Genomic DNA, 14,012 nt, shown 5'->3' on the forward strand with positions numbered 1-14,012 from the left:
GGATAAGCTATTGTGGTGCTATTAGTCACATGCTTGGGGGACAACAGCCAATCCATGTGGCCCTCACACCGAGGATGAGTCTCAGATTTCTACCACAATAACTCGTGATTAGTCATCTAGACCACACTCCATCCTAGCTCAAAATTTTGAGTCAGTTTTAAAGAGTTAACATGGCTCTGTGCTGCAAGTTAAATAGAAAAGGTTATAGTTTTCTCATTAAAAGATAATAGGCTGGAGGAAATGGTATGTATTACTCATTGCCCTGCAGTGCATGTTGACATGCTGTCACCATAATCACACATATGTACTGGTGCAGAGCAGAAAGGGCACTGGTACAGTATATATACACCTAAGGAGATGAAGGAAGTGTCACATGCTCCTAACACAAGGAGGACACAATTGTCAACACTACTAATCGAAGGATCAACCTGTAAAAACACCTCAGCATCTTGAAGTATCCCTCTCTGTTTTGGAAGCCATGCCTGGTATTTTGATACTTGGTACTTTGGTGCTTTTGCCCAACCACGTATTTTCATAGTTTTCTTGTCTGAAGCTAAATACTCTGCAGATGTCCTTACAAATGAAGATGCCGCCATTCCACTGACAGGGAAGCAATAACCCTCAAAAGGTGACTGCCAGCCAGATTACTGGCAAGCAACTTTCTTGCAATTCCAAACAGCAAAGAATAAGAGACAAGGGTAAGCCTAAGTCTTTTTTTTTTTTTTTAATTTTAAATCTCCCAATATTGCAATCTGCTTTTTTTTTTTTTTTTTTTTTTTAATGCAATCACCATCATTTCCATTAAGACTTTGAAAATCATCAAAGAATAAAACCAACAAAGCAGCATCAGGAATTGCTCCAGACTGTAACATTTGGAAATTACATGGCTATCTACTATAGCATGTTGATCACCTTTTATCATAGCACTGATATTGCGGTGCTTAGTAGGGAAAAGCAAATATATATTTAAGTGCCAGTGGCAGCTTGTGCCAATTTCTGTAATTGCATTCTGTAATATTGTTTCTTGACCTTCAGTGCAGTTTCTGTCACTGATAATGTACCAAAAACCCTTCCCTGAAAACTCACTTCTCTTCTATACAGATTCAGGGCCCCCATGAGAAAAGAACTTCTATATAGTCACGTGATTCCATTGCCTACAGAACAGATTGTACCAGTATGAAGTCTCTTTCTCCCAAAAGCACCAAAGTAGACTGAATTTAGCTTAAAACAATCGGTGTTGTAAATGACAGAAAGAACAGTCAGGGACCTAGACATCAGGAGTGCTGGATAGGGGCTGCAGGTGATTGCAGGCATGAAACTCCTTCTGCAGATACTGTGCCCTTAATTTTCCACTCACAGAAAAAGATCTGTTTTAGGCTTTTTCCCTCCCCCTCCCCCTGTCAGTACAGCTTTAATAGTCAAGGAATCTCAGTTTTGGAAAAAAAAAACAAAAAAACAACACAACTCCAATTGCTTTCAAAGCTGAAAGCAGTTTTATGACAATTCTATTCTTCTACTTCATCCCATTAAAAGACAAAAGTTCAATTAACATTAGTTAGTGTTAATTTCCCTGACAAACAAGTTCTACATTTTGATTCAAGTTCAATTTCTTGATTTTCCTCTATAAAAGGAAATTTCAGGGAAATTTTTCCAACTGCACAGGCTCTTAAATTGATTTGTTTGCACACACACAAAAAGAAAAATTAATATTAAAAATAAACCTGTAAGAATTCAGAATGATTCCTTAAGTGACAGTGAATGAAATAAGGGAGTTTCCAGGCTGTTATAGTGGTTGCCCAGATGCTTCTTATGTGATAGTCACCTTTACCATAAGTGAGACGTTCAACAGGAAAGTTGAGTAGACGTTTTTAAAAAACACTACTCCTGGACTGAAGGGAGAACTTAAATTTCTCACTTATGCTAGAGCCACTGAGTAACCTTGGAAAAACTGTTGAGGTTGGGTTATAAAAGACTGTTTCAAAATGCAAATTAGTATCCAGTAGGCTTCTCCGGAATACTAAGTCCATCTTGCCATTTAATTGCATAAGGCTATTCACCTAGATTAAGCACAGTAAGACTTCTACTCAAAGTAAACTGGAATTAACCTTGTTCCTGTATTTGTTTAAGAGAAAGCAAGTAGGGAGAAAGCTGACCTTAAGAATTTTGAACCACAAGCCTAGGATGCTTTCCAGAAAGGTTATAGTCATAGCCCACTCACCCCCAAAGTAGCTAAAGCAAAATACATGAGGTTTATGCTAGACTGAGCTGTTTGCTAAAATTATTTTTATGAACTTAGTGAATTGCAAGGTTAAAGCAGCAGCAGCAGCTATGGTAATAATGTGCGCAGCCAATAAAGTGACTCTTCAGTAGATAATGTGCGACAGCTACACTTGCGGGAGTTCTTCTCCCAGGCCACACTACACTAGCTAGCCTGGATAATGCCGAGGTCGAAACGAGTTGTCCCTTCATTTTTGTTTAAATAAGTACACTTCCTGCAGTTGTTTGTGGGTGAATGGTGAAAAGCACACACAAAATGTTAATTGGGTCCCATCTGATCTTGGTCTAACCCAGTGATTAATAGTAACAAAACTGAAGGAAGCGAAAGTTTTCCAAAGAAAACAGAACAGAGCATTTTTTTCTTTGCTTGTTTTATCATTATAACTTCTTTCAGCTACATATACAAATAAAGAGCTGGTCGTGCTGAGCAAAGATGAACAAAATGTCACAGCAACAAGCGACAAAGTATTTTGAAGCTGGAGTTTGCTGTTTTAATTTTGCTTTTTTACTCGAACTTTGTTTTTTGCTCAAAATACAATACTTACTTTGTTAAATTATGTGTTTTTTGGCATGCAGATATTTTACTCAATTACGTAAAACAAGGATTTTTTTTTTTTTTTAACTTTAGCAGAGGGTGGGTTTATCTTTAAACAAATACATTGTTATTTGTTTTACAAGGCCAGCAGCTTCATTAGGCTATGATATAATTGAATAGCTCATTGTAATTTACTTCAAGCAGTGAGTACTGTTCCAGTATTTTAGACAGTTCTTTCCACTCCCCCCCCAGTCAAATTCTACAGATTGTAGTAGTTGCTTCAAAAAACTTGCACTTTTCTTTATATTAATAATAGTATCTTCACCATGCTATTTAATTTTACACATACCACAAAGCATTAACTTCTTGCATTTTTGTCTTCACACTGAAGAAAAGGCATTAGACTGCCCAAAATAACAGCCATCTTTCCTAAAAGCACAGATGCAGCGTAATAGAAGAGCAATGGCCGCAGCCTTAAGATTATAGAATCCATTTGGATGACACTAAATTATCAAGGAAACAACAGTTTTTTATTATAAGACAAATGTGAGGCCAAAAAGCCCCAGGTATTTTAAAAACTTACATAAGTGATTCCCTGATAATTATTCAGAAGGATGATACCATTTTCTGTTATTACTACCAGAAAGCAGAACAATTACATAGCTAGACTAAATGCAGATAGAGGCACAGCTGCCAGTCCTTCAGTAGGCATTTGCAATGCATTAACAGAGCTATTGGAAAACAGTGGCACTAATGGTGACCCTCTGGGCATCTCTTCTAGGGAATGCTGAATTCATCTGGTCCTCTAATACATAAGAAATGGAAGATTCCCAATCTGTCCCACAGCACCTTATACCACTGATAATGGTGGTACTGACTTGGTGTATAACAACAAATGGTGGTGATCAAGCAATTTCTAACAGCAGCTTTATGCTGTATGGTAATGTCTTTCAGACAAGAAATAGAAATACTCCTTTTGCAGTCATTTTTCTCCCCCCTCTACCTTCCAGAACATGGAGCATTAAGAGGGTAAGCCAAGCTGTCCTGCAAATTTGTTATTTTGAGTTTAAGTTATCAAAATGAGAGAGGTGTTAGAATATCTTGTGTTTTAGGAGTTCATTTATTGCCCCCTCTTCCCCCCTTTTCGGGGGGGGGGGGGGGTGTTAATCAAGAGGTTGCTTTCCTAAGGTGTCCTAAGCATCATGGCCATCACTTCTGGTTTTGTTCTGTGAGCTACAACTTTGATAATCTACAGATGAGAGAAACAAATGGTTTCCCCCCTCACCCCCCCCCCCCTTATCTCTAGGCATGCCAGACATTTTCAAGTATTACATATCTTGAGCAATCATTAGTACCATTTTTAGGGCAACAGATGGAAATTGTCATTATTTCTATAAATATTTCAAGTAGCTTAAAAATTTCTATGAACATTTCGCTGCTTTATAAATACCTTAAATTCGCTTTCTCGGTTAGCTACAATGACCACAGAAAGTAAAATAAGGGATTGACATCTTTTATGACAAGCTTCTCAAATCGGAAGCGACTATAGCTCTTGTTTTCCTATGTGCTATATTTTAATTATACACATGTAAAGCCCACGCAGCAGTATATTTACATCTTGCCAGCAGACGGTTTTACACAGGGAAGCATATCAGTTTCAGTGACAAAGCATAAACTATGTTTAGTCTTTTGTAGGCTAAGGGTTTGGGGTCTGAAATTACGCTACATGTGGTTATGAGATTTGGAACAGTACACAGTCTCTAATGTTTCATTATGTCAGAAGACAGAAGGCCAAAACCACCTGGATAAATTAAACACCCATATGGCAACTCTGAATAATGTGAAGTGACCTGGTGGCAACATGCTGATGCTGCTGTGTAACAGGCTGCAGCTATTTCAGAATGCAGAATTTTAGATGACCTGATATTATAGTGCCGTAATACACTGGTGGCAAGGTCAGGGCAAGTACTTCTTGTATCCTGCTCTAGGTTTACTACCTATTCAGTTGTGCTCTTACAGCCATTGATGAAGTTCATGAAAAGAAGAGACCTTTGAAGAAATTTGAGGAGGACTGTTTTTAGCCTCGATTGGTTATACATCTAATTTTTAGCATAGCCCTACAGTTTACATTGAGACAACTTGCTTGGAAGCATTCAGTGTATGGTTGAATTACAAGCTGAGTAAGTGATTGCTCTGGGCTGAAACAGTCTATCTGAAAACCTTGTTGATATCTTATGAAAGGAGGGGCACCCCTATTTGTGACGGTCTAGCATTAAGGGCTTGCTGATTCAGTCTCCATAAAAAACTTAGCTCTAAAGTATGGATAAAGACAACTGAATCAGTTGTCTATCTATTGCCACAAGGATATAATCAACTGAATGCTCTTTCTGCCTTGGAAGGCTACCATACACTTGATACAAAATATCTGGCACCTGAGAGGTTCCCAAAGAAGCAAAAATAGAGCAAGGAAAGGATATATTACAAAATAGTTAAAGCTCCATGGCAGAAAGGCCAATCTCAGGTCTCAAGTCTATCAACCACCTCTCTCCAGTGTCTCCATTGATTTTGTAAGCTGGTTGCCATGTGAAGCAAACCAGCTGCAAAGCAGTCTGGCCATAGCTGAGTTATCTCAGAAGAAGCAGAAGTAAGATGCCCTACAAGAAACACTATAGAAACAGTTCCTCAAAGGATTTTGTATGAGAGCTACAGTTTTATTTTTTAAGTCTAGGATAATAACTACAGAGCATAAGGAAACAAAGTTTTGAAATACTGGAGGCAGAAAACACAGAGGGAGACATTTCTCCAATAAGCACTAAGGCAGGTAGCTGTTCTCATGGTTTTATAAGCCTAGTCTAAGTCAGCACAAGAATACCATTTTAGAGCAAGTCATCTAGAAGTTGGCAGCTGTAGAGGAGAGGAGAAAATAGAAATTCTTTAGATTTTTCTATTAACTATTTATCTTAAGTTATATGAAATTTCTATCAGATTTCCTTTCCCATCTGCCTCTAAAGTGGACTGGCTAGAAGGAGGATTTATAACGTGAGGGCATTTCATTCCCAGTGGCCAAACTGTGCACTTATTCCAATCAAGTCTGGTACCAGGAGCTTGGAAGTCTGTATACAGCAAGACAATGGATTATCCAAATCACAGTGGCAGCTAGCATGCATATTTTCATGCAGATTATAACTGATGCTTGAAATAGGTTAACAATTAAACAGAAACAAGTTTTCTGTCACCAGGAAATTCCAACCTGTAAGACAGCAGAGGGCTAGAGCAGAACATTATGTGCCATTGCTACCAGGGTGACTTCGACAAGTGGAGTGCTTACTGTTCCTCCTCAAGAATTGCCAGTCAGTAATTTCCTTTCAAATTTTACTTTACTAACCCTATTAAGTTATATCAGCACACCTAAAGATGCTAATACATGATCCAGAGGAGAAAAAAATAAAAGCCTAATGTTTAGATGCGTTTTCTCTCTCACATCAGTGTCCTGAAGTCACTTGCTTTCTAGCTATATCTGAGCTGTAAAGCAAGCATCTGTATTTCCTGAAGGTATTTTATATAGCTGTCACACACAGACCATGGGAAGTTCTTCTGAAATATCCTTCACTGTAGAGGTTGCTGAAGGCAGAAATGTTTCCCAATTATTTATCCCATCAGATGCTCAAGTCTTCTAATATATTCTTTCCACTTTCTTAGGGTAACACTATACTGTTAGCAGTCTTTGCCTAAAAGTTTTAGCTGGTTGAGGAAGGTAGCATCAAAGAAGCCCTCTTTCAGGAATGCCAAGCCAGTGATCTGTGCATGCATGCACATGTGTGCTCGTGTTGGTAAAACGACTCTTTCCTTCTAGAATTTTTCCACTCCGTCCAATCAAATCAGAAGTAACAGTCACTAGAAAAGACTCACTAGCATTTCTAAGAAATAAACTCAACAGTTCCCAAGGTCTGGAATTATGATTTACTCTGAGTACACAGACATGGAAATTTGAGGCTGATACTAATAGGCATTCTAATACAGTTTAAAAGTATTATTTTTGAAGGGTGAGATAAGGAAATTAATTTATAATTAAGCAGTATGCAATCTATTGCTATTGTTATAAGGTTTCACATTTGTAAGAAAGTGTCGCTCAAACATAGGTGTCTCCTGCTACTTCAGCTGCCATAGGGAACCAAGCATAGCTTCTAGCTGTTGCTCTGGAGGAGTAAGATCCCCCCCCCCCTCCCCCTGCCTTTTATACATCTGGGGTCAGAGCTGTCAATACCAGAAAGATGCTTCAGTCCTTGGAACATCTGAAAGGGCACTACATGTCTGTCTAGCAAACAGACTCCCAGCCAAACTGCTTTGCTTAAAGCTTGTTTGCACTGTTCAGCTTTGGAGAAAAGGTTTATTTCAAAACATTCAGATAACTGGAGATGAAAAATTCTTTTAGCAAGCCTATTAATTATGGACCTCAAGTTCCCATGTTCTACGATACTGATGTGGGAAGTCTTTAGTAACGTCTCATTCTCAAAGTTATTTTTTTGAGTGAGTATCCAAATCTAAAAGGTCTTTGCAGTCCTTTGGAGCCTACTACATGTGGATTCTCTTGTTTTCAGAATTGAGGCAAGAACTTTTGTGCAAATGCTGTTTTAGTAAATCAGTCTGCATTGAAATACCTCAAAATATTTTACGTCAAACAAAAATTGACAGTACAGATATTAAAAGGGCATAAGTACTATCCAAAAAGAAGACTGGCCTTTAAGTTATTACTATAATTTTTCATTTTGAACTCCCCTGCCATTCTACATTCCTCTCCAAGCATACTCCTCAAGTAGTAGCATGCAATGTCTTAACTCTTTAGTACATCCCTTTTTTCTTACTTATACCCATTCCTCCCCATTTTCAATATACCTTTACTTTGAAAATGCCTAGTGTACACAAACCCCCAGATGAAGCTTTTAGATCTTAGCAACTCCAGACTTGACAGAAGGCCAGAATTTAGATCTTGTTGTTACATTCGTTAGTGCCCTGCTTACCAAAAACAGTATGCAGTAGACTACAGAAATAGGGATGGTTGTACGCAAGTTGGGAGCCCAGAAGTGAGTGTGTAATGTCTGCTATCCTACCTTCAGAGTACTGTTAGGAGTTCTGGATCATGTTATAGGCTTGTTAGTTGTGAACGATAGAAGTTTTGTATGAGGTCTTGTGAAAGTAAACATGTAGACCGTGAATGGTTGCAGTCAGAGTATCATACCTAATAGTGGAGGACTCTTTTCTCATTATTATATTACCAGAAAATACTTAGGTGAAAAAACAAACCCAAACAAAACACAAAACAACACACAAAAAAGAAAAAAACTTGGTAGAAATTCAAAGCAACAACAGGACACCAGCAGCTATTGTGGAAACATGGTCAGGCTGAGGATACTAGGACACAGGGAAAAATACAGGGAAAAGTTTAACAGACATAGGTGGCCTACCTCAAAATTCTGGACTAAAGATAGCTTTTTGGGAATAGCATACCACAGCAGTATCCCACCCTCTTAAAAACACACACATTCTCTCCCCTAAAACAAAGGAAACCCCTCCAAAACAACAAAAAAAGATGAACCACCTCACAGCTTTAAGGGAATTGGGGTGGGGGGAGAAGGAGTTCAACAAGCTAAGTAACCATAGTGCACAGGACCTTCTCCCCCCACAGCCCATATGGCTCAAACCATGTATTACTCTCCTTAGTGGGAGTCAAAGCTCCATCTTTGTAGATTTTGATAAGGAATTTGAATAAAACAAGGCTAGAGACAGTATCAGCCAACCTGGCACCCTGTGACATCTGTCACCTAATAAACATCCTCATAAGACTTCCATAAGTAGCAACATTAAAAAAAGTAAGCAAGTAAGTCTGAGCTTAAAAAAATCCAAGCAAACCAAGGCAGACACTTAGCTGAAGATGAAGAAAAGGAAACTAGGGTTCAAAAAAGGTAAAACAATTCAACAGAGCTTAAAATAAGAGTCAAGGCATTCAAATAATACAGCAAGTTCTTGAGGCACCAAGATGAATATTATGTGACTGCTAAGAAATAAAGTATTGCCAATTTAAAGAAACAATTTATATATGAATAGGTATCATTGCTAGAAAGGAGAAAGTCAAGAATTCTCTGAACAGACCTTTCATCCTTAGAAGAAAGTCCCAAGAGTCACTCGATCACCAAGTCAACACTGTTTTTTTGAGAACTATAAAGTGAAGTTCTTCAAAGCATAAACTGGGAGAGTTTTTAAGGTTGTCTCAAATAGATACGCCAGAAACTAGTTAGGATTTTTTTTAATTCTTGGAGTCTGACTTTCAACTTGGGAGGCTTATAGTGAAGCCAGAGAATTACTAAGATCCCAGTGAAATTGAATTTGGATGTTAATACCATCCCTCCCCCCATCAAAAAAAAGCCCCAGTTATGCTGCATAATTTGTTGTACGTACTCTACTAGTGTCAATTTTCCACTTGTCATGAGCTGAAAGGTCTTTTGCAGTGAAAGATTTTTTTTTTTATTTTGCTTTTATCACTTCCTTATCAGAGCATAAGCTTTTTGAGAAATGGTATTGGTCAATATCTAGCACAGCTGTCCCAATCCATACCAATATGCCTGTGACTGTGCTAATGTAATTCAGTGATACTGTTCCAGAATTCAAGGTCTTAATTTTACAATTGGATTGCTCTAGCTATATATTGCAGTTCTTCGATGACTTAGCTCATCAGGCAACCAGTGACACTATTCACATGACTGAACTAACCCCACATTCTGTGGATGTATTTCTTCCTTAGCTTTATATAGTGACATGTTACCATGGAATCTAATAAAGAAAATTACTTATTCATACGTACCTTATCTGATGCTTGTCTAGTGCAAGCTTTTCTTAAGGCCATGCGCTACTAAGGCACTGAGAAGATTTAACTTGTCTTATTGTCAGTGAGCAAAATAGGGAGCAGAGGAATTCCACAAATTAGATTCTACTGTCAGTTTTTTTTCCCCCCCATTTGTTCATAAGGTTTAGGTTCTTTCCCTCCTTCTCCAAGATAAATCAACAATTGCAGTCTCTTGCATCTCATTCAGTTTGGGCCATTTAAAACCTGTATTTAGAATCAAATGTAAGGGATTGTATCTTTACAGCAAGAAAGCAACAAGGCTTCAAGAAGATAAAGTAACAGCAGGTAACAGAAGTTCACATATGTTAGAGTAGAAAACAGATTTAGATTCCTTTCGTACTTGACTCCTACTGATAAAGGAAACTTGCCCTGAAGGTACTATAAAATTGAAAAGAGAAAGTCAGGTCAAAACTAAGACCAGCAATATAGATGAAATAGTTTTCCCATGATTATACAACTAGTTATCAACAAAATTAGGGATACAAATTCATATGCTATGTTTTCAACATTCTCTCCAGCAAGCCATGCTATATAAACAAAGACATGTCCCATTTTCATTAGTCCCTGGTCAGGTTTAATAATAGCAAGGAGGAGGGGTACACTCTAAATGACAGGCCCTAAGCATAATGAACTAAGAGATGAAAACAAAGCTCGATTTTAACAGGTCCAAAAATTCTGACGTCAGCAGCACGTACCATTTCTCAAGAAGTAAAAATTTCATAGTAGTAAAGTGTAGGGCTGTAATGACTTACCAGTGTCGTCTTTTGACAGCAACAGCACTTCCATCAAGCCAAAGCTCTTTAGCTCTTCATTCCCCTCTCCAGAATCAAGTAATCACTCTTAAGTTACTGTAGTCTTAAAAAAAGAACATAACATGTAGTTCAGAGTGTACTGCTCTAATCCTTGCATGGCTTTTGTTTTTGCTATGATAAATAAAAATTCTTCCAGCATTTTCCTGTTTTTGACTTGAAAATCCATGCTTCCTGCTTATCTTAAATTACAGAGTCCATCCCTTTCTCCAGTTCATTCTGTGAAGCAGCAGATCTTTTTCTTTCTCAGTACTAAACTTCTTTCCTTCTTTCAGCTGCTTTCTCTGGGATTTAATCCTTACTAGATGTTTTTTTAGGCAAGCTCAGCAAAATGTTTGCATTTTCACCACACGAATACATTAGCTGCTCCTGAGTTTCACTTAACCAGGGTCTTAGGCACAGATGATAGCAACAGCTTCCTTTTCCCCCATGTCCTATAAAGCCTTCTTCTTGGGCTAATGATCTGGGAGTTAAATTAGGCACAGGTGAAACTCAGTTCAAGAAGTTCTCTTAGGTGTGTGTCGGGGGTATCAGGATATCTTACATTACAGATAGAAATCTGTAACAAAGTGTAAAACAGATTAAAAAAAAAATAAAAAGAATGATTAAAATGACCAAAGTAATTTCAGGTAGAGCCTTGATCCAGCTACTTGTGCTCTAGAGTTAACAGAAGTGTGTATGTATGTTCTGTGTTGCGCAACACTGTAGAGCATGTCTGTTAACACTAAAAAAGTGCTCTGTGTAACGTAAGTTTGCTTGAAACAGTGCTGCATACAGATTATGCTTGTAAATAAATTACCTTTCAGTGAATCAGTGTGTGTAAGGGCTTTTTTTGAATGAAATGTAATTTTTAGCTAAAGTAGCTCATGTTTCTTGTTAACAGAGATGAACTCAAGGAACAATGCTTATTATTAGTGCTTTCTTAACACTTGGAACTTCTCTGAGATTTTATTCAGTCAGATACTTTGTCCAGTTCTGGGCTCCCCAGTACAACAGAGAGATGGAAATACATGAGAGAGTCCAGTGTAAGGCTACGAAGATGATTAGGGGACTGGAGCATCTTCCCTTTGAGTAAAGGCTACAAGAGCTGGGCCTGTTTAGCCTGGAGAGGAGAAGACTGAGAGAGGATCTTATCAATGTCTACAAATACCTTAAGGGAGAGTGCCGAGAGGATGGACTGAGACTCTTTTCAGTCGTGCCAAGTGACAGGACAAGAGGTAATGGGCACAAACTGAAACTCAGGAAGTTCCACCTGAATATAAGGAAAAACTTCTTTACTGGGAGGGTGCGGAGCACTGGGACAGGTTGCCCAGAGAAGTTGTGGAGTCTCCCTCTCTGGAGATATTCAAAACCTAGCTGGATGTGATCCTGTGCAGCATGCTTTAAGTGACCCTGCTTGAGCAAGGGGGTTGGACTAGATGATCTCCAGAGGTCCCTTCCAAACTCAACTATTCTGTGACTCTGTGGTTCTGTGATTCTGTGATTCAATTACTCTAAGTAACCTTAGTACTTTTTAAAAATCTGAAACCATGAATGAAGACTTACCCTCTCATATGTTTTTTCTAAAACAATAACATTCATAATCTTTTTGGGGTTATTATTAATCATTAAAAATAGTCATACATACTAATATTTACTGCATGCATTGTATAGGTTTCTTTTGCTGAACATAGTATGCTACAGGTCTTGATTCCACGGCTGATCGAATAAATATATAAACATTTCTTATTATGTGGTAATTTCTACCTTCACATAGAGTTGTTCATGTGACTTTGAATTGTGCTTTCTGAAACACTAATTCTAACAAAAAAGCAACTCTTTAGCCTCCAGGCACAGACAAAAAGGAAGACCAAAGCATTTTAGAAGAACTGTTTGAAGAAAATCGTTCTTATGAATTTGATTCTCACAAAAATTGAGACTGTATGAGAACTAGGAGGATATTTAGGACCTGGAATGCTGAATTGTTTTGCTCTTTGACATACAGTCATTTGTAGTGGAGTTTGGCAGAACAGACATTTTCATATTTGCTTACAATTAATGCATATTTTTCATACTGAACTGTCAATCCCCTTGACATAAAAAAAGAGGATAACAGAAATTCTTTTCAGATATATCATATTAAGTCATTGCAATGTAACAAAGCAAAATGTCACATCTGGTTTAATTTTGGACTGAGTTTTCACCTCACATGTTGGCAAGCATAGTGTGCAGGGTGATGTGAATAGGAAAGACCTCATAATCAACAAGAGAGAGATTAAAGGGGCTCATAAATAAGGAAATGCCCACAGAACAGCATTATGGAGAAGGCTTTCAGACCCTTTCATACCAATGTAACTGAGTTAGGTTTTGAACTGCCTATACACTAATCACACAGTAAAGGGAAGTAAAACATAAAGAACTGGAGATCTGTATGGAGCTGCAAGGCTATGATTTCGTTGTGATCATGGAGATTTGGTGGGATAGTTCACACAACCGGAGTGCTGCGATGGATGGTTATAGGCTCTTTGGGAAGGACAGGCTGGGAAGGCAAGGAGCAGTAATTGCCCTTTACATGATAGAACAGTGGGAATGCATGGAGCTCTGCCTGGGGACAGATGAGGGGTCAGCTGAGAGTTTATGGATGAGAATTAACAGTCAGAATTAATGTGGATGCCACTGTGGTGGGTATATGCTGGTCAGGAAGAAGAAGTAGCTGAGGCTTTCTTCACACAATTGGAAGAAATCTCATGTTTGCTGTGATCCTCTTAGGGGATTTTTAACCGCTCTGATATATGCTGGAGGGACAGCCCAGCAGGACAGCCCAGCAAGGCACAAGCAAGTCAGACAGCTTCTGGAGTGCACTGATGACACTGTCCTAAAATAGATGATCAAGAAGTCAACAAAGAGAGATGCTCTACTGGACTTGATACTCACAAACACAAAATAACTGTCTGGGAGGCAGCCTCAGCTGCAGTGACCATGACCATGACTTCAGGACTCTGAAAGGACAGAGTAAGGCAAAAAGCAGGATCACATCACTGAACTTCAGGAGAGCACACTTCGACCTGCTCAGAGACCTGCCTGGAAGAATCCCATGGGATATGGTCCTGGAGGGAAGAGGAGGGCCAAGAGAAATGGTTGATTTTCAAGAATTACTCCTTCCAAGCTCAAGAATGACCATCTCAATGAGCAGGAAATCAAGCAAAGGCTGGAGGAGGCCTGCAAGGAGCTTCTGACAAAAGTCAAATATATATATATATATAAATAAATAAATAAAAAGGAAGCATACAAGAAGGGAAAGCAGAGTCAGGTGACCTGAGAGGAACAGACACTGTTCTGATCTGGGGGATCAGAGGGTGGTCAGCCTCACCTCAATCCCTGAGAAGGTGATGGAGCCAATAATCTTGGAACCCATTTCCAGATGAATGAAGGACAAAAAGGTGAGTGGGAGTAGTCAGTGTGGATTTATGAAAGGGAAATCGTGCTTAACCAACCCAGTAGCCTTCTGGGATGA

The sequence above is a fragment of the Rhea pennata genome, chromosome 4 (genome assembly GCF_028389875.1).
Source record: "Rhea pennata isolate bPtePen1 chromosome 4, bPtePen1.pri, whole genome shotgun sequence".
NCBI lineage: Eukaryota > Metazoa > Chordata > Aves > Rheiformes > Rheidae > Rhea > Rhea pennata.